This window comes from Apis mellifera, linkage group LG9 (assembly GCF_003254395.2).
Source record: "Apis mellifera strain DH4 linkage group LG9, Amel_HAv3.1, whole genome shotgun sequence".
Classification (NCBI taxonomy): Eukaryota; Metazoa; Arthropoda; class Insecta; order Hymenoptera; family Apidae; genus Apis; species Apis mellifera.
In genome coordinates, this window is record NC_037646.1 from 2,290,557 (window position 1) to 2,313,404 (window position 22,848).

The 22,848-nt window shown below is 24.6% G+C and overlaps 1 protein-coding gene and 1 long non-coding RNA gene across 6 annotated transcripts in view; one reads left to right on the forward strand and one right to left on the reverse strand.

Moving 5' to 3' along the window:
* The window catches only part of LOC413382 (SAM and SH3 domain-containing protein 1), a 468,674-nt gene that overhangs the window by 218,367 nt on the left and 227,459 nt on the right, over window positions 1–22,848 (forward strand). The window lies entirely within an intron of this gene.
* Window positions 7,725–22,848, reverse strand: part of LOC113218975 — a 42,455-nt gene continuing 27,331 nt past the window's right edge. The window contains exons 2-3 of the long non-coding RNA XR_003305281.1: window positions 8,003–8,191; window positions 7,725–7,857 (exon numbers count right to left, since the gene is read on the reverse strand). This is a non-coding gene — a long non-coding RNA (uncharacterized LOC113218975). The remainder of the gene's footprint in view (window positions 7,858–8,002; window positions 8,192–22,848) is intronic.

Sequence of the window (22,848 nt, forward strand, 5' to 3'; positions counted from 1 at the left end):
TGAATACTTTAGATATAACATCTATAACATCTTTTAACTTTAAAGAGAGAAAAAAATTAATAATAATTTATCTTCTTCCTTCTTCGAATTTTTACGTAGATTTTCAGAGTTTAGAATTATAAGAATCAATATTGCGAGACAATATTGATTGGGATAAAATTTAATGGCATTCAAATTAAAGCTGTGGAATAAACGACTGGTGTCATATATTACAACCTGATATTTATATTGCATATTCATTATAGAAAATGTATTCATTCATTCAACATTTCTTTTCGTGAAAATACGAAAAAGAAATAAAAATTCTCGTCGTTGTTACGTATCTATCCGTCTACGAATAGGTCTTTAGAAAAAGAGAAGAAGAATGATTTCTCTGGAAACGTTAACGCAGATAAGCGGGTGCTCGAGACGAATGTTAAACGTTGGATGAATCGAAATCGATAGAAAACGATAGAAAACGTTGGGTGCCAAAACAGAAGTCTATATACTCATGTCGATCGAGCCATGAGTTTCCATACGTTTACGTATGTAGACATCGTGCATATCTTCTCCCCTGGCCTCGTGTTATCGTAACCGCACAGCTTGCTCTATTCCACGTCTACGAATACCTAGTATCTGTTATGCAAATTTATCGGCGGGCCCGCATAAGTTTAGCATACATTTCTTATTTTCGGGTGAAAGACAAAGAAATATGGTGGAAAGAAGAATGTACCATTAAATAATAAGATTAACGATAGTATTCAAATGATTCGGAATCAAAATATTCGACAGGAAGTATCGATAGATTATCAGAATTGTATTTTTTGTATTTGGTCAATCATTTTTCGATATTCTCGAAGCGTCATGTCAAATCAATATTTTATCAATATGTCGAAAACTATTTGATATCTCGCGAAAATATCGATACTTTGATATCTATTTCTATAATGTTTACTTTTTTTTAGTAATATTATGTTAAACATAATATTGCATCTATTTCGTTTTATTTAATTGTATAGGTATTTATCTTTTCACTTTGTTGTGCTATGCTTAAATCAATAAAGATTGGTGGAAAAATTGCAAAATTGTTTTTGATTCAATGCAATATCACTCACGACGTTTTAAAAAGTATATCGAGAAATGATATCAAATAAGTGAAACTTTAATTATCTATTATTAAGTACTTTAATATTGATTCATTTGAATATCGTTAATAAGTATCGATATCTATTTGTTAAGAAGACTTAGATAGTTATTCGATACTTCATTTTTAAATATTGCAATCAAAAACCAGATATTAGTAGCTTGATGCTATAAAGCGAGATAATATATATAATTACAGGAAACGAGATAAATGCAGTGTAATAATAGTTTAATTGTCACATCTAGAACGAGAGTATCGAATAAATATTGGAATCCTTGTAAATTATCAAACAGAGATCGATATTTGAATACCTATCGGAATTCTTAATTCAATAATACAATTTTAATTTAAAAAATATTAAAAAGTATTAAGAGATATTGGTATCGAAAAATGATACCAATATTTAAAACTTTGAATATTTTGACACTTAAATTAATATACTAGTATTGATCTTACATTGATTATTCCAATTTTATAATTTGTAATGTATGCAAAGTAATAAGTATAATCAAGATATGCCTTTATTATATAATTATAAATAATTTAAACTTGAGGTTAGCTAAAATGAATATTTCTGTTATATCGCTATCATATTCTATTTTTGTCTTGCTTCATCTAACGCAAATTTAAATTTCTTATAACTCAATAAATAAGCCTTAATCGATAATTTCATTAATTTTTGTTTGTTTTGGCCTCTAAATTAACTTTTCAAAAATATTATACGAATATATTAACATTCTGAAGATTATCAATATGAGAATTTATTTTGCATAAAAAAAAAGTATAAAATAAAAAAAAAAAAGAAATAAAATATATATTTGATATTTTTCTAAAGTAGAGGATTTGTCTTAAAGCTTCTTAATTATCCTTACACAGAAATCTTTCATTATCTAAGTAGGGTATATATTTTTGTTAATGTATCATAAAATAATTGGACATATTAGATTAATTGAAAAATTTTTATCGATAATTAACATTAATTATCACTTGTTTTATATATTTTATAACGAATGTACAGAATTTAAAAAATCATATTTCAACACGTGTGAAACAATGTTGAAATTTTAAAATTAATAAGGGTTTATCATCTATTACTGAGGATTAAAAATGGAAAATGAAAAAATATATTTCCGCTACATTATGTTATATTATCATGGAGATATGGACTCTGTATAAAACTGAAAAATGTACGTGCGGTATATGATGAAAATATTATAAATCATTACATGTGCCAATTATTTATAAAAATTTTACAGGAGAATTTTTTTGTTAAAAATAATTCATATTCTGTTACATCGAGCATAATGAATGATTATCAGATAATAGTTTTGGTCAAAAATAATTCACACCAACTCAAATAATTTATATAAATTAAACTATAAATTTTTTTGAAAAAGCTTTTCATTATATTCAAATCAATTCTATATAAAATTTATATTAACTTTTGTTATAAATATTTATTATAATGTAAATATATTGATATAGCGTAAAAATAAATATTTTGAATGAATCTCACAATTTTTTACATAATATAAATATGTAAAAATTTGTAATACATTTGAATGGCTTCATTTCTTATTATATTATTATATTACATTAATATTTTTTACATTATTATTATTATGTTATATTTCATTATTCAATGTAAATTGATTTTTTATTTGTTACAGGTAAGTCTCAACATTTTTATGTTCTTTTATGTGAAAACCTACAAATAGTAAGTAAATATGAATTTATTTATTTATAATTTATTATTTATAATTATTATTTATTATTTATAATTATAATTTATGTATAATCAATTTTTTATTTCTATAAAATCTAATTATAATAACTAATATTGCATTTATAAAAAATTGCATGTAAAAAAAATAATTATTTATAAATATTTATTTATATATATTATAATATCATTTAATATTATCATTATATATTTAAAAACATATATTTAAAAAATTTTCATTTATTTATTTATAATTAAATAAATTATTATAATGAGGAAGAAGCTGTTGTCTAATGATAAGAAAACTTGCAACTATAAATCTTGAATAAATACTCAGAATCTAAATGAAGCATTATGAAATATATAGTAGAATTGAAAAGGACAATGAATGGAAAAAGAGTGATTAAAAATCAAAATAAACATTACACATATTGATGATTATATATACATATGTATACATATATCAAGAAAAATGTTCTTATTGATGATAATGACTACTATTAAAAAAAAATATTAAAACCATTTAATCTAACTTAACTTAATATTAATTTTGTAGACAAATAATCACATATTTTTACAATAATGAACATATTATATTAAAATATAATATTGTCGATATAACAAATGTTAAGAATTATCAATGCTTTGACAGCAAATGTATTGAAAAGAAATATCTATATTTCTTTTATACTTGAATGGTACAATGGTAATTTGTCGATCCTCGTCAATTTATCATTAAAGTATTATCGACAGATGGTACATGTATAAATTGATATAATGGTTCAACAGTGTCATCCAATTATAACTAAAACGATATCTTTTTTGAATGCCAGTCATCTCAGGTCGTTCCTCTCAGAACAAAAATACATGGAATGAAGCAAATTTGGCATGCATGTAATTCCAACGAAACATTGTGTACGCATGTAAGTACGAGTTCATTAAAACTGGTGCACTTAATTTACATGGCGACAAAGAAGAAGGAACAAACGTAGGTCGTATCAAATGGTACACGAATCCTCGAGTTCTTCTCTCTTTTCTTTTTTTTTTCCTTCATTTTTCTTTGCCTTTGCCTATCTCCTCTCCCTGTCACTCACTTCATAAGAGAGGACGAGGAAACATCGCGAGAAGAAAAAAGGGCCGAGTTGAGAGTCTCATTTGCAGTTTTGTTTATTATGCGGTCTCCACGAGAGAGTGGTTTGTAACGGGTCAACGATGCGTTCAAACACAAAGTCAGGGGGGGGGGGGATGGAGGGCGGAACGGAGAGGGGTCCGAATGGAAAATACAAACTCGCATCTCTTTCTACTATTTTCACGGGCCTTTGTTCACAGATAATTTTGAGAGTGGACATTTGAAAAGAGCATACACGAAACCAAGCTATTAGCTAGGTATGTTTGTTCTAGACATTTTCATCGTAACCGGGGAAACAATGGACAATGGGGGGGAGGAAAAAATTTTGTTCCCGGGTTAACGATGTTTCACGTTCGTTTAGTTCAAAACAAAGTAAATAATGCGTGCAAAAATAACGCAAAATATATGGTTACATAAATATTCGCCATCGTTCAATTTATGGTTGATATAGTATCGTTTAAATTGTTTGTTTTGCAATGGAAAAGGGTTATTTAAATATCGTTATATCGTATATATGGAAATGTAAACAGTTTATTGAATTTATAAATATATAAATAATTTTATTGCGGAAATAGTGTTCATTCGGTGAAAGAGGATTTTAATGAATCCATGTAACTTGTTAATATTCGAATATGACAAATGTAAATATTTGTTTATAAAATATAATAAAAAAATGTATAAGTTTAATCTTTTTTGTTTGATAATTATACCTAGTGTTTTTTCTATATTTTAAGAAAGAATTTTTGTATATTATTATATGTAACAAAACAATTTTAAACAATTATTTCCTATAAAAAATAAAAAAAATTCAGAAATAGAATATTTGAATATGCGAATAACTTGAATGATTGTATTTTTCTCGTTATATTTCTTATATTTGATATGAAAAAATTTATTACAAAATAAAAAAAAATTTCAATTAGCTATAATACTTTTTTTATTTCTTGAATTTCATTTAGAATTTCATTAATTTATTTGATGTTTATGATTTGTATTATTATCTTAAAGATTCCATATATTGTTGTACTTTCATTTTTTTATTATTAAATTAAAAAAAAAATCCTCAAATATTTAATAATTTTTTAATAATTTAATATTTAATGATTCTTTATAAATACTTTTTTTTATGAGTGTAAAAATAATTTATAGCTTGCAATTATTTGTTAGTTTTAAAATAAAAGAAAATTGTTATAGATACATATGTATATTTTTGATTACATAATTTTTATAATTTTTAATTATTCTAAAATTTATTTTTAAATGTCAAATAATTGAGAAATATTTATAAATTTACTTTCATAATGAAGAAATATATCAATGTTCTATATATCATTGTTCTATAGTATAAAAAACATCTATTATAATTATTTAAAAGATTTTCTTCTAACAATTTTTAAATTTCACCGACCTACAAAATTTAAAAATAATATTTTTTTTATTCTCAGATTTTTTTTTCCTAATGTTTAAATTTTCTTTAATTATAAAACTTAAATATTTGTTTTCCTTAACAAAAAGAAATTCAAATTGAAAAAATGCAATTCATATATAAATATCAGGTTGCTTATGATACAATATAAAATATGAATCGTTTGCAAATATTTGCAAATACATAAATAATTTTTCCATAATAAATGATAGATACTTATTTATGTAAAATATTTGTTTAAAGTAGAAATCTCCATTATTCGAACTAATAGGAAGACAATATCGTTTAAATAAAAAATATTTGATATTGAAAAACAGATTCTTTTTAAATGAATTATTTTATATTTTGAGCAAATTCGGATAATGATGTAAAAAATAATTTTTAAATTAATTTTAAATTTTAATAATATAATAATTTTAAAAATTAAAGATTCTATGTTTTTTTTAATTGTACAAATTGCACAAATATTTTAGTGTGCAAAGGAATCTCTATATCTTGCAAATAATTTTCAATTTCATCCTTTTGTTTTTTAATGTTAATGATTAAAGATTTTCAATATTATTTTATATCATAACTTTTTAATTTCTTATTTCCGATTTCATCAGTAATTAACACTAAACATACATATTTACGTTTCAATATTATTGTATTTATACCATGTGAATATGTTCAACATGCTCAATTTTAAATTAAATTTTATTTCCATTAATGTGATAAGGAAAGACATTTGTTCGCATTATTACAAATATACGATAGATAATACATACTTAATTTAAATAATAGAATATTCGATTAGAACATTCGATCACTAGGATATTCGGGTAATGGAGGATCCTGTATTCATAAATTTCTCATTCATCGTAAATTTGAAGAGATTCCATTTCTAAATGTACAATTTCAATTTCTCGTGCAATTGGACAACGAAAATAAAAACGAATAATGAGATCTTTGGATCTATGAAAAATCTTCATTGAAAAATCTCATTTGCAAGATATACGTACGGAGAAAACATATCGTGCATTTACTATCGCATGACCGCGACTCATAAATCGGTCCAATGATTAAAGCATGCCGGTACGTACGCAAATCTACTGATAATCGATCGATCGAAACGACACGAAAAGTTTCTGATGAATAACCAAATTTATCGTGATGCATTTTGGCGTGCATGTTTCTTTCAATTGAATTTCCCTAATAAAGTAAGGAAAAGAGGATGAACGAGGAGAAAAATTGTATGCAAAGTAACATGTTTGATTTATTTATTTATTTATTTATTTTTGTAGTAATTCGATATAATAGAGAGTAAATTAAATATTATCCATATTGATTGATTTTATTTATATTAATTGTAATTCGTTTATTCTAAATTTTTATTTCTATTCTTATTATGAATATACATATAATTTTAATCTTTTGTGAATGAATATTACTTGAACGAATATTTTACAAATATAGGACATTTCCTATAATATTTTCCAAATATGAATTAAAAATGAATTCATAGGAATAAAGAAAAATATATATTCTTTAATTTTATTTTATTTAAATGTAACTTTGGTAATGTTTGTAACCAATTGTCTAAATTGAAATGTATGTTTATTTCATATAATAAACTATATGGCTTTAACTTTTTTAATTTAGAATATTTTATTCTAACATTTTGGAATATTTGAGGAATGTAAAATTCTAACATTTTTTTGGTGTTTCTATTTAAGTTAAATTAATTACTCATTTTGAATCTCTGTTCGTACATATTTTTTAACTTTTTATAAAAGATAAGAGATGTAAAATTTCAAATGGTTTTATGAAGTTTTAATTGTTTGATTTTTTAATCAGATTTAAAGTTGATTCTTTTTTTTGATAAAAAATTGTTTTTCTTTAATTTGCTGCCATTGCTACAATTATTTAAATTTTATTTATTATTATATAAATATATATATCTACATATTCATGTTTATGAATTAATGAGTTTTTATGAGTTTTTAAACATATTTTTATTAAGATTATATTTAAAAACTATGTTTTTATTATAACAAACATAAAAATAATCACATTTTAAAAATATTTTATTTGTTAAATCATTCAAATTATATTAGGAACACTAAAAAAAATGAATGAATCAATTAAACTATTCAAACACATTATTAATGAAATATTTTTCATAGATGTATACAAAATTATCATTTTTTAATACATTATTATACTTATAATTAATAAAATTCACCCAAAATTATTGATTACATAATATTATATTAACAGAATTTTTAAGCTTGCTTCAAATATAAAATTATTACATTCCAATAAATTTTTACACTTATTTAAAATACACTGAAATTTTCTATATATGTCCAATACGATAAAAAAGTAATGAATATTTATTTCACACAGTATAACAAGTGATCATATGGCGAAACATGGAGATCAAATACCTTTCCCTATACATCTTTAATATTTACCTAGATTACAGGAAATTAAATTATTAGTATGTTTAATATATAATAAATTATACAATAAATTATATAATAAATTTAGGGAATATCTCTTGGAACCTTCGTAACCAATTTCAGTCTTTACAACTCTCGTCCACTATAAGGTACTTACATGAGAGTGACATCCGCCACAGGGAGGGTCACAAGGAGTCAAAAGGGCCCCAGGTGCTTTCGTGGTTAATGGGTCCGTTAATTGCTGTGACACGACCTCAGGTTTATGATGTGCCAATAGCTAAGGGAGACTGGGTGTTGGAGGCGCACGTGCTTGCCAAATGTTCGGTAATCCGTGACTTCCAAGATCCTAATTACAGAGATAATGACTCTTCGTTAATGTTCCTGGAAAGAAATCAGTTGTTAATGTGAAACCGAATTTTTATCATTTTTTCGAAAATTAAACGACTTAATTTAATTTAATCCTCATACATTCCTCTTTTCATATCTAAAAATCTCGAATAAGAAAGAAAATGCTTAATTAGGAAATTTCGTTTTTATTTTTGAAAACGAATGATATGGACGAGATATATATTATAGATTATATTATATTATATATATTATATATATTAGAGATTATAAAATTATACAATATTATTTTTACACGTAACGCATAAAATAATAATGTGAAATATATAAATATATAAATGTGTTTAAGAAATAAAAAAAAAACAACATATTTATTCAAATTGACAATTAAGTTTCATTATTTTCATATGCATACATGTATTCATAAACAATTAAAAAATTTCATAAAATTTCTTATTATAATAAACAAATATATCATTAAAATAATCTTAAAAACATCGTAACAAATTTCTAAAATGGAAAAAATAAAAAAAAATTGATATATAGAAAATTAGAAAAAAAACTTTTTGATTTACAAAAGATATTTATACCGTTATAAGTAAAAATTTGAAAATTCGTATCATTTTTTTTTCTTTTTGTTGTTACAAACGTATCTTTGTATAAAATCATAGATGTCATTTCAATATTGATTTTATTGGAGATTACAATTTATCACCTTTTCCTCTATTCATCTGTACAAACTGATCATTTAAACATTTCAATAATTATAATCTTTAAAATTGCGATTAATATATCGATTGTTATCTCAACAATACATCATAGAATCAGTGAATATACAAAATCATGTAATATTAAAGTATATGTATCGTGACAGGTAACACAAAATCGATCGTGCTGTGAAGCTAATTGGAGTAATGCTATTCGATTATGGGTATTTAAATAAATTTTAATGAAGATATTTAGTGGAGCATGTTAAGTAATTACAATTTGAAATTTAATACGAACAGTACGTGTATATATTATATGTATTGTACAAAACGTTGTGAACGCGTATAATTTTATTTATCATTGAAATAAAATTACAAGGAATGTAACGATATAAATGAAATTGAAGAAATAAAATTCACTATATTTTATTTCGTGAGATGCGTTCGTTTTTCTGACATTTATTATATTTGTGACTGACTTCTTCGTTGTTCGTTTATTCTTTTGTACGTATAATCGGTCCTAGAAATATAAGGCTACATTGAATATTCGGTATCTTTAACGAAGCATGTCTTCTGGTATAATGCATAAAAATGAAATAAGATATGAAATATGTGTATGAGAAAAATCTATTTCTTCATTCCAATTATATGTGGAAAATTTGATCGAGGCATTATAAAATAACATATTTAAAAATTTGTATGAAAAATGTAGTGATATTTTATAGATTATAATGTTGTAATGAATTATGCATGAAACAATTTTTTTATTAATGAAATATCCAAACAGATGAAATCAAAATTTATTAAAATTTCATTAATTTCTTTTATTAAAATAATTTTGTAAAGATACAAGATAGATTAATTAAATTTTTAAACTATAAAATATTCAAATTTTAATATTTTACTATTCTGTTGTTAAAAAAATATTTTCAAACAGAATTATATGAATGAAATATGAAAGAATGATAAAAGTTTGAAAATTTTATGATTCTAAAAAATGATTGAAAATCAGATTATTCAAAATGAATGAATTTTTTTTGTGATTGATTGTACTTTTGAATTTTTTTAATTACACAGAATATATAGAACAAATTTCCAAATTTTGAAGGTTAGTAAAAAAAGCGTAGTGTGAATTTTTAAAAAAATATTATTAGAACAAAAAATACGTGGAATATTATTATGAGAAATAATTTTAAAAAACGTACAAAACAGTGGTAGATGTTCGACAAAATAGGGAAAAGTTGAGCGGATTCACTGTAGCACGTCTGCACGTCACCCAGTGCTTCCTGTCTCGAGGAGCAATCTTTTCGAGATAGCGGCGCAAACGCGTGGAGTCACGTGCGTGCGTGCAAAACCGGGTTCATTAAAATTTACGACACTTAATTTTAAAGTTGCTACCTCTGTGTGCTAATTATTGTTGCCCGCATACCGTCAGGAATTTTCGTTACTGATAACATTTTGTTGTGAAAAGATTATGTATGAAAGTTGTTCCGCATTGCTTCGGTTATTTAAATTATTCCTTTTTATATATATATGTTTTTTTTTTTTACTTCATGATTGAAGTATATTTAAATCGAAAAAAAAAATAAAGATATATACGAATTCTTTAATTTTTTCTAAAGATTATAATTAAAATTGTAAATTTGGATTTTAATTGCTAAAATTGAAGATTTCTTTTGAATTTTTTCTTTGAAAATTGAATTTTCAGTAGAAATAATAATATATAATTCTTGTTACTGTATTTTATAAAATTTGAAAAAAAAAACATTACATTTTTGTATCTTAATCTAATTTTGATTATCATAAAATTTATAAAAAAGAATAAGAATTTTAATATTTATAATATGTTTTTTTATTTGATAATTTTATTCAAATGTTTTTTTGATATTTTTAAAATAATTTTTTCTATATATTTGTTCTTTTTGAAATATAATAAATAAATATTAATATAAAGAATTATGTATACAGATTTATTGATTAAAACATTGCATATATTATTTATGTAATTGTATATGTAATAACAAACTTTCTTTACACTAAAATAGACAAACGAAATTTTGTTGCATATATTTATTTTCAATTAGAAAAACAAGAAAAAACAACTCAACAATATTATACGTATAGCACATTTGAGAGAATTCTTTTTTGAATTTGAACATTTATTCGATTATTTGATAGATTAAATTTTTACTATATTTTATCATATTTTTATATTTCATATATCTTTAAAAAAACATTATTTCATTTCTAAATTACTATAAGTGTCAAGAAAAAAACAAAATACAAAAATCGTTAAATAATACATATATATAAGTGCATGCAATAATATCTCCTTTTTCAGATGTTAATGTTATCTCAATGTTATCTTTCCATTTTATTCCACGTAACTTTCCTCTCTTTCTCTCCCTCCTCTTTCTGTTTGTCTAGCTATTTCTTTTTTTCTGTCTTACTCATTTTCCTATTATCGCTCTATTTTTTCCGGACTAACTAGATATTATACTTATTTTCCACGATTCTTCTTTTTCTCTTCCTTTTCCAACGTCTTTGTCCATCAAATTGGCACACGTGCACCTTCCAAGTTGAAAGTTAGCACGTTCTGAAAGAGAGTCGCGAATATCAGGAAGCGCAATTGTTCTAACGCGAGCTCGTTGCGAAGTTTCATTTATGATTCGAAGAAATATAGAGGAAGCAAGCATTTGTTCTTCGACTAAAATGTCACGTAGACTGACTACGTATATAGTTCTTTAACTATATTTGTATAGTTAACTTTCCTTGAAGTGAGACAGATAAATTTGAACTTATTAAGACCTTATATTGTGTTGACGTAATAATTCATCAATTCACAATAAAATTCACAATGGAGCGCAGATTCTGAAATGTTTAATCGTATTAAAAAAATCTATTAAATGTATTTTTTAAAATTTTAATTATAAAATAAAATGTTTATAATCGATGGAATTTGATATTGATCATAATGAAAGACAAATTTTATTTTGTTACAATAAATAAGCATTATTATCTCTATCATATAATTATTATTTTTTACATTGTATATAAAATAAAAAATAAATAAGAAATTTCACAAGATCCAGTTTTTCGGATAAATTCACACGATTGAAACGATTGTTTTCTTTGAGAAAGAGAGAGAGAGAGGAAAAAAAAGAAAGAAATTCACGAAATTGTGCACAAAGAAGAAAAAGAGAAAGAAGAGATAAAGAAGAAAAACAGCACGACGATATAGTTTCAACTGAATGCACCAGACATATAACACGACGCGTCGATGACACTTGGTCTAGGTGCGATGCACATCTCTGACACGTGGAGTGCAGCATACTATATGCAGCATGAAAGCTCACTCACGTCTGAGATTTTAATTCAGGGAAGGACCAGCCTGTACGTGATAGTGGTACGTTGAAAAAACTTTCATGTCAGTGACGTGTGCTATCGTCCCATCAAGATTTAATATCATGCAACTATATCCGGATATTTTTAGTTCTTCTTTTACGCCTAGAAAAATAATCGTGTAAAAAGAGAAAAAGAAAAAAAACGCGGATACTTATTTGCATACCTAACGAGCATCCTTTTCCTTTCATAATCAATTTTTTCGAAAATTTTTTCACTCGAATGCTAAGAATAGATATAAAAGATAGATATAAAAATATAAAATTTCGATATTGACAAACAGAGGAAATATCATACACACACAAACATTCTGTATATATACACGATAGTAATCGACTTTGCGAAAACATAACCTGCCACACGAAATATTTCATACGATCAAGGTGCAGCTAGTTAGAAAGGGTGGTCGACTGTGGGTGGCTGGAAGGAAGGAAATCGGATTCAACCGTTATTGCTCCTTTGAATCGAAATACGACCGGTGTGATCGTTCTCTCTTTCTCTCTCTCTCTCTCTCTCTCTCTCTCTCCATACATTCTGCTTTTCTATTTTTCTGACTTTTCGCCCCCTTTTCTCGCCCGTATCTTCTCCTCTTACTTCCAACCTTCGTCTGTAAATCTAGGAACGAATGCGTCTCTGTCCGGATTACAAATCGAAAGCGGTTTAGCTACTCGCCTTTCATAAAGAGCAACCAACATATATACGCACCAGGACGCACTCTCGCGTCGATCTCTGTATTCCTAGCTTTCCTCTCTTTCCACTTTGTTTTCCTTCCACCTGTATTTTCCTCCTCACTCTCTTTTCTCTCTCTCTCTCTTTCTCTCTCTCTCTTGTTCGGTGCACTTTTACATGCTGGAAGCAACCACGGCTCGATTATATGAGAGAAATAAATCGAGTTCTACGTGAAAGGACTTGACGATTCAGGAGGAATTCCACGGCTAACCACGCGACTCGTGAAGAGAAGTTGGAGGAATGTTAAGTGGGTCCTTGCTAGTGACGAATATTTTTCCTCTTATTTATATTCTCGCGTTCGTTTCTGGTTGTTGCACCGGTGTTCGACGCGAGAAGTGATGATTTCTTTGCGGGAAATGGAAAAAGTGGTTTGTTTCGAAGTACAATCTCATTCATAAGTCTGTAAACGTTTTGCTTTATTAATGAATAAATATTTTTCTTAAATTTGTTTTTCTTAATATTGCGATTCTTTCTGCCGTAAACTTTCGTGGATTCTTTTTTCTTTTTACGTAATTGGAAAAAATAAAATTTATAGTGTGATAAATTAATTTTTTTTTAATGCATGTAGAACTAAAATTGTATAATGGAACATTTATCAGTTATATAACGTGTTGTTGTTTGGAATTTATATATTAAAGGATTGAAATAGATTTATATTGATTTAAAACATAATACTTATTTGCAATACAGTTAATTAGTATCAAAGTATATTGTTAAGAGACAAATTTATGAATGAAAATATATTTGATATATTTATCTTTGGATATAATTATCTATGGAATTACATTATTTAAAAAAAATATTTTAAATACAGGTGTAACCAATAAATGATATCATGTTATATTTTAAGTTATAATCTAAAGTAATATAATATCAGAAAATATAATACAAATGATGTTCCTTTCTTTTTAAATATTAAATTATAAATGTAAATTTCTCCAAATATTTCATATATGATTACATTACCATGATTTTTAATTTATTCGAAGTAAAAATATTATAAAACATATGAAAATTAATTTTACATTTTTAAATAAATTTATATATTTTTGGGATATCAATCGATATGTATGGTTTAATATTCTTATAGGATATTTGTTATGTAAAAATTGAAAATATTAATATGATGAAAATATAATGTAAAAGTTTACATTACGTTAATTTATTTATTATTTCATTTATATTAATTGATAAATAATATAAAATATAATTTATAATAAATTTAAATGTAGAAAAATCTGAAAAACGTATAATGTACAAAAATGTATAAAATATCTCATAAGATACTATATAATATTTATCATATAATCATAATTATAGTTATATATCATAACGACATATGAAATAATGTATGTTATATGAAATGTATTACCATTGTAATATTTGAAAAGTAAATCAAATCAGTGCTCCATTATTATAATTGTAGTGATGAGAACGTATGTTCTCGATAATTGCAATATGAAAATTTTTATATAATTTATATAATATAAAAAATTTTAAATCACGATGAAAAAGGGATTGGAAATAATGTAAAAACAGTATTTCCTTTTTTTTCTAAACAAAAGAAAATATCGGAGATTCGATGAAATAAATAGTTGAAAGTGTATAATTCAAGGAAGCGGTGAAACAAAGCTCTCCGTGATTCCTCAAGTACCGCGTAACGTGACTCGGGTGATTCAACGAGCTCATAACATTATTCAACACTCATCGTCTTCTCGTTTTGAGAAGTGAACGTTGCCGGATAATAATCCTTGTACGAAACGAAAACGTGTGCCGGTATGAACGGTAACGAAGAGCTGGATCTCCCGAGATAAGTGGAAAGATAAGCGAACAAATTATGGTATAGAATAACTAGAGACGTGGAACGTATGCTGCAATTTATATTATTTTATTAGATGAAACTTGTTAAATTTGATACAGATAAATGCAATTTGTTGAAATTTTATGCGAAAACAGACTGGCCAATAAAATAAAAATTAGTCATTTTTATACTTCACATAATGTTTAGTTTAGTTAGTTATTACATATCTGAATAGTAAAATATAATTTCTTTTTTTGGTAAAATAAATCTGAAACTTGAATACATTATATTTATGTATTTTTTAAAAAACACATTGCAAAGGATTATGTATTCTATCAATGAATTATAATTAAGAAGATATGTTTTTATCATCTAAAATAATTAATAAAAAAAGATTTTATTATCTCTAAAAAAAATGTGGACTTAAAAAGGTTGATTTTATTAATTCATGATTTTCAAAAAATTATATGTTTATTTTATGTTTGATAGAATATGATAAAAATATCATTTGTATTTTCTTAAGACAAATACATTTCAAAATGATAGAATTTAATAAAAATTTTTGATTCAAATATAGTTCAATATACCAAACATGTTATATTAATCTAGAGGCAAAATTATATCACATAGATTTAGTTCAAATATTGAATGTTTTCTCGTGTATTTAATAATATATATATTTGACTTCATGTATATTTAATCACATTTGAATCATATCTTTATTATCAAAGTGAAAAATTAATTAAATAAATTTTATTAAGAGAAATATTATTTTAATTTATTGTTTTATCTGTAATCTTGAAATTTGTAAATTATGTGTATTAAAATAGGGATACATTTAACGTATATTAAATGTAACGTATATTAATTTAACGTTGTTAAATGCACGTGAAATAATATATATGCATTTAAATACATTTGAAATAATTCACAAATATTTAAAATATTTAAAAATTATACTTAATTTGGAATACAGACACTTGCAACGCATATAAAGTAGGATGGAATGAAAAAATTAGTCGTACAATTATCTTTTAATTCTTCTAATTAAAAATTTTTTTCTTTAATTTTGCAAATATAATATAAGTAAAAGATAATTTCTGTAAAATTAATTTTTTAAGTATCGCTTTAATTTTTTTTTTTTTTAATACGCTTTTAAATGTGTGCAAACAAAAGGAAAAAAATTAAAAATGTAGAGAAATTATACACGAACACGTTCAATTTTTCTCATTCGTTTAATTTTTTTCATCCAAAATCATATATACCTAGAAAAATTACATTATAACAAATTACCGAATAGAATATAAAATCAATAAAGATAATAATTTTTAAAACAATCCGTTACATTTTAAAAACATTTGTCGACCCAAATTCATATTTATCTCAAATATTATTTTTTATATTGAAAAATAACTATTGGAAAATAAAATTTACAATAGCATTTATGATTTTTTGTTCCGCTCTGGCATACACGCGTTCTCGTAATGCACGTTCTAAATCTCGATCCCTACCTTACCTACAGGCCATACATTTCAATGATAAAGTTAAAAGTCAAGCGATCGCTTGACAGAAGTGCTTACGTATAAATCGCGAAACAGGAAAAAGGGGGGTCGGCACAGTTGCGTGTTACAGAGGGCGCGACGGTATCAAGTAGCGAGTGTATCTGAAATAAAGATCCTCGGGAGTGCAATCCAGACAAATGGTGGAACAAAGCAGCCGTGCGAGCAGCCGGCTTGGTACCGGTATAACGTGACTCAGGTGCTCCAATGAAACTATAATATTATCCCACGCTCTTCATCTTCACGCTCGAGGGCGAACATAGGTTACGTGGATGCTACTCGTGTGTTACGTGGAGTAGCACGGTTGCATCGTGTGTGCATCGCAAGAAAAGAGTGAAGTGGAGTGAGAGTGAGAGAGTGAAAGATCTACATCGGCATCGGGCGACGCATTAAACGTTACCGATCTAAGAAGACGGAGGATTGCCCTCAGTGTTCTACTGTGCAGCCTGCAATATTGCCGGTGACTTAAGCCTTGGAAAATTGGCTCATTTATCTCGCTCTTGGAGACACCCACCGATGCGGGATCACGCTTGGAAAAACATTTCCGGAAAGGCGGTCTCTTCTCTATCTCTTTCTACGTTTCTTTTACTTTCTCTCTTTCTCTCTTATGCAACGTAGGCTGACTGCGGACGACTACGACAATTAGATTTCTTACTGCACTTGCTGATTTCTTTCACCTTTACTTCCGGTTAGATAAATCACTGGTTTAAGGTTGGAAATCCTAGATACAATTTTTTATTCTGATTGTTTTGATATTCTTAGTGAAGCTAATACTTGAAAGTATTCAATTGATGATGATGATAAGTTTTTTCTTTTTTATATTTTAAAAATATATATGTTATAAAATATATATTATGAAAGTATTAATTAAAAATGATATTAAAAACTGGTGCAATCTTGAGGAAATAAAGAGATGAAATAAAACAAATGAGAAAGAAAAGTAAAAAAAGAATGAGAAATTTTCTGTTCAAAATTAATTATTTTTATTAAAAAAATAAATGATATATGTGTTATATAATTATTATAAATATTTATAATTACAATTCGTAATAAATAATAATTTTTATTTTTCAGTATTTAATATTTTTAATTTATATTTTCACGATTTTTTACACGGTTTAATACACTTAACAAATATACTTAAAATATTACAATTTGTTTTTTTAGAAATTAATGAGAATATTTGAAAACTTGATTTCTTACTTAAGAATACTTAAAATTTGAATTTATTAATTTTTTTTCTCTTATTACATAATAAGTGATTGATCTTTTGATGTACAAATTTTTTTTAGAAAAACTAATAAGAGAAAAAGAAAATTCTTTTTGATTTTTTTAAATAAATAGTATTAATTTCTTGTTATACTATTCGAGTTCTTATTATTAATATTATACTATTCGAAAAAATACTTGTAAAAGATTTAATGAATATTTGAAAATCTAAAGACATCTAATCTTTTTTATTTTATTTTATTTTTTTTTAATTTTGAAAGAAAAAAAATGATGGTTTTCTAAAAAAAAATATTTTCTAGTGAAATAAGTTGATTATTTAATGATAAATAAAATTCATTTTAAATATATACAATAAATATATTTTATATATTTATAATAATTTAATAATTTAACAATATTTTTAATTAAAATAATTGTTATAATATTTCATTTATTATATTTTATTTTTATTTTTTATTTTTCTAATATTTCTCATGCATTTTAAAATAATTTTCATCAGAATTTAATTTTATAGAATATTTTCTTCTTATCGTAAATGTTCTTTTAAATGAAAAATCTTAATTTCCTATATTAAGAAAATCGAAGATCATAATTATTAAAATACCAAGGGAATTGTAGCTTATTAATATAAGTATATACCGATCATAAAACTATATCCTTATTAAGAAATAGCTACGTTTCGTGATCGTACCTTTAAGCTATAGACTTCGGGAAATTGGGTAAATGTATTATAAATTACAGAGCAAGTTTAATCTTTTCACTCGAATCGAATATTAATAACGATTTTAAATTGCATTAAAGCAAAATTTTATTAATATTCACTTGCACTTTATTAGAACTATATGTATACGTTTTCAATTCCTGGATTACGAATTAATAGAAAATCGAAATTTGACTATCGAATAGATATAAGATAATAGATAAGTTCATCATTAGATTTATGATTATTATTAAATAAATATATTAATAATATTCCGATCGTTTATTCCAAAACAATTTAATCCAAATACATGTTTTTATTAAACACTCCTATATTTTTTGAAATAATATAAATACTTTACGAAGTATTTAACATAAAATGTAAATTAATTACTTTTATTTATTAAACGATTTATTGTCATTTTATAAAATAAATTATTTCTTTACGATTATTTGTTGTACTTTTATTATTTGATTGTACAACTTTACAATAAAATTTACAATTTAACGTTTACTCTGAATATTATTCGAGAATTAAATATTATTTTTTCTAATAATCACTTGCTTAATATTATTATAAAGAATAAAACATTAATAAAAATACATAATATCGATAAACATCATTTGATATATTTTTAATGAAATAAATTTCTTTTAATTTCCAACATATTTTTCTTACTTCTCAATTATTTTCATGTCTCGTGCAAAATCCGAATTTCGAATAGCTAAAAAAAAAAAAAAAAAGTAAATATCCGTCATTACTTTTACGGTTGTTGCTAAATAAATCGAGATGCTCGTTTAATGCGAGATGCGAGAAGCAGGAGTTTTAATCCGGAAATCAACGTTCCTCCCTTTTCTTTCTTTCTCCCTTTTTTTCTTTTTCTTTTCCTTCTTTTTTTTTTCTCTCGTTTCTCGAGCGAGTTCTTTCTCTGACCGCAAATTCTGGAAGCGGTTAACGGTATAAATGAAAGGCAAGGCAAGTCCAGAGAGAGAGAGAGGAATAGAGGGAGACGGAGAGGGCTCTTTTTTCTCCTCCCCTCCTTTTCCACGGAGGGATGGAAAAGCCTCCAGTCAAGTACGTAACGCGACGAAATATCGGATTCGAGAGTTCGCGAGCTCATTCTCGAGTTCGAGAATGCGTGGCGAGTTTGACGAAGCGAAAAGGATGGTTAAGGACGAGCGAGTGAGCGGAAACGCGAAACGGGATGAGTTACCCTCTCTGGGAGCTTTCAGCTTTCATCTTGTCTCTTCCTCCTCGTCCCAACCATCGTCATGCAATTTTCGTCCCGCGATGTAAAAGTTTTTACAAGGTTTTCATCCCGATCCTTTTTCCGAACTTACGTGGAAATCGTATCTTTTTTTCTTTCTCCCCTCCCCCCTTTCCTTTCTCTCTCTCTTACAAATATCTTCGACTTTGACAAATTTTTCAACTGTTCGATGTCTACCAAGTTTTAAAAGATATTCATTCTTCAATTGTTGAATTGAATCGACTTGGGGATGGGGATAGGAACGGAATCGAATCGAATTGTGTTAGGCAATGGTGTGTAACATTCTTTAAAATGATGATTTTTGGTTTTTTTGAGTTAGTAATGTAATTAGATTAGGTTAGGTTTATAGAGAAAATTTTCTTTCTTGTTAATTTTTGGATGGAGATAGAATTGAATTGAATTACGTGATGTGTATTATCCTCTAAAATGATGATTTTTCTAAATAATGTATTTTAGAAATAAATTTTTGAAATGTATAATTTGTATTTCTCTTAATATATTATTTATATTTATATTAATATATGTTTATTTAAATTTTATTTATATTAATATTTGTTTATTTAAAAAGGAGAGTATTTAAATAAATAATATAAAAAAAAAAATAAATTATAAAATAATTGTAACATTTTAATTAATATAGATTTTAAAGATTTTTTACTGTTAAATATTAAATTATATATTTTTCGTTCAGTTTAGTTTAAAAATTTAATCAAATATACGCATCTAAGACATCTTCGATATATTATGTATCATGAGTTGGTTAAGAAATATTGTTAAAAATATTAAAATAATATAAATATTTTTTCTTAGTAAATAAATATTTAACATCAAAATTTTTTTCGAAATATTTATATTTATATTTAATTAAACTAATTTTCATGTTTTAATTCTGTTTATTATTATTAGAAATTTATAAAAATTCAAAGAATCTTTAATATTAGATTAATATATATGTAAAATATCATATTTTCATATCTTACCATTCATATATAGCTTAATAATATACATTTTTCATTTTAAATCGATAATATAGATCAAAATTAAAAAAAAAAAGAAATTGGTATAATATATTGAATATTAATTAAATTTATGATAAACATACAAAACTTGTAATAAAATAACATTTATGATTTTCTTATAGGAAAATGGAAAATATTTTTTTTTATTATTTCAACATGCGTATATGTATCACATGTATATATTTCTCAATATATTTTATCAATTCAAATAAAAATTTAAAAAATAAAAATATATGAATTTATCTTTTTCCAATATCGAAATAATTCTCTGTATCGATTTATCTCTTCGTATCAGTTTATTCCAAACTTTTTCTGAAGAGTTTAAATATGAAAAAAATTGCTGCAAAGCTTATTAAAATTTATCCTTCATTTTATCTTGTCGTTGAGAAAAATGGAGTTTCATGTTAAAATTGTTTTGACTAAATATGTTATTATTTAATGCCTAATTTATTCAATAATTTGTATCAATTACATTTATTATACTACAACTATAATTAAGATACATTTTTATGTTTCCACATAATCGCATTGGAAAATAACCGGAAAAATTGCAAGCCCAAAGAGAGTGCAAAGTATTGTTAAGAACATCTACAAACGTAATTGTATCATTGTTCGAAACTTTCTTCGTCACGTTATTATAAAGTTTACGAGTTTTGGTTGTTCAGGATCATCTCTTGAGCAGCAGGAGGAAAAATTTCCATCTTCTAAACCAGCTGCTTGACTGTTTGCCGTGTAAAATTGAAGAATTCCCGAAGGGCATGATAAACTAAATGAAATGCTTCTCCACTAGATATGTATACCAAGTTGAAAAAAAAGAATAATGAAATAGACTAGTTGCAATGGTGATTGCTCTTCAATTGCTCTGATTAGTCAAAATTCACAAACATTGCTGCTATGATTTAATTAATTTTACTGAAAAATGTTTTATCAATTTTTGTTTTAAACAAATTTATATATTATTGATTTAATCTTTTTGATAATTAAAGATGAAATTAAAAAAATTTAGTTATAATTTCTTTTAAGAAATTATTTTAAATACAATTTCATTTTATCAATTTTTTTTAAGTAAGTATATTGATTGAAATTTTTTTATTACATAGAAAAAAAGGAAATTAGAAAAATTTTAGTCTATTTTAATAAATTACTTTAAATGCAATTTTATTTGGTAATTTTTTTTTTTTAAACATCCTTGTACATTGATCGAACTTTTTTGCTTATATAGAATGATATATAGAATGCAAATTTTAATCTATTTGATTACAAGATACAATAGGATAAGATATTATATTGTGAATGATTATATTTGAATAAGAAATACAATATTAATATTTGTTTTTTCTTGTTTTTTTCCTTAAAATTTTCCTAACTAACTATTAAAATATCTTAATCTTAAATATGTAAGTATATATATTTTAAAATATGCTACAATAAATAAATGATATGAAGGAAAATTTTAGAACGAATTAATTCGTTATAATATATTTCATTATACATATACATAGTTACTATACATAATATTAATAAAGATAAATAAGAGAAAATTCAAATATAGTGTCCACAATATATTTATCACAACATAATAAATGCAATGGTTCTTAAATTATATGCATTATTAATGATATAAGAAATAGTTTATTGGTTTGTAATGTATTGTATACAAATTTTACCATTCAAATTTTATTTTCAATATATATAGTTACTTTAATACTAAAAAACTAAACAATAATAAAAAATATTACAAATTAGCAAAGATAATTTTAAATTTTAGAAACGAATAATTTTTAATAATATTAAATAATAATTTTTTAATATTAAATAATAATTTTTTAGATATAGTAAATAATAGTAGAACGAAATTAAAATTTTAATATGCAAATTTAAATTTAAACTTTTTTAGTACGATCGTACGATTAGTACGATTAAAAAAAAATATATCTCAAATTTCTATATAATAATTTTTATACAATTTGTGTAATAATAAAATTTTTTAAAATTTTATTTTAGCAATATATACTTATAAAGATTGAGAATCACTATTATGAAATATACGAATAATTCAATAAATGCAAACATTAAAACTTTTGTTCCAACTGCGTCCTATATCGAATGATTAATTGATAATTTCTTGGATTTCCTTATCTGAATTGGATTCAAAAATCTCAATCGTCAAATGACCCATTTTAATTGAATTCTCATGAAAAATGGATAATTTAAGTCTACCAACGAGTTCGATGGCGCGTCGAT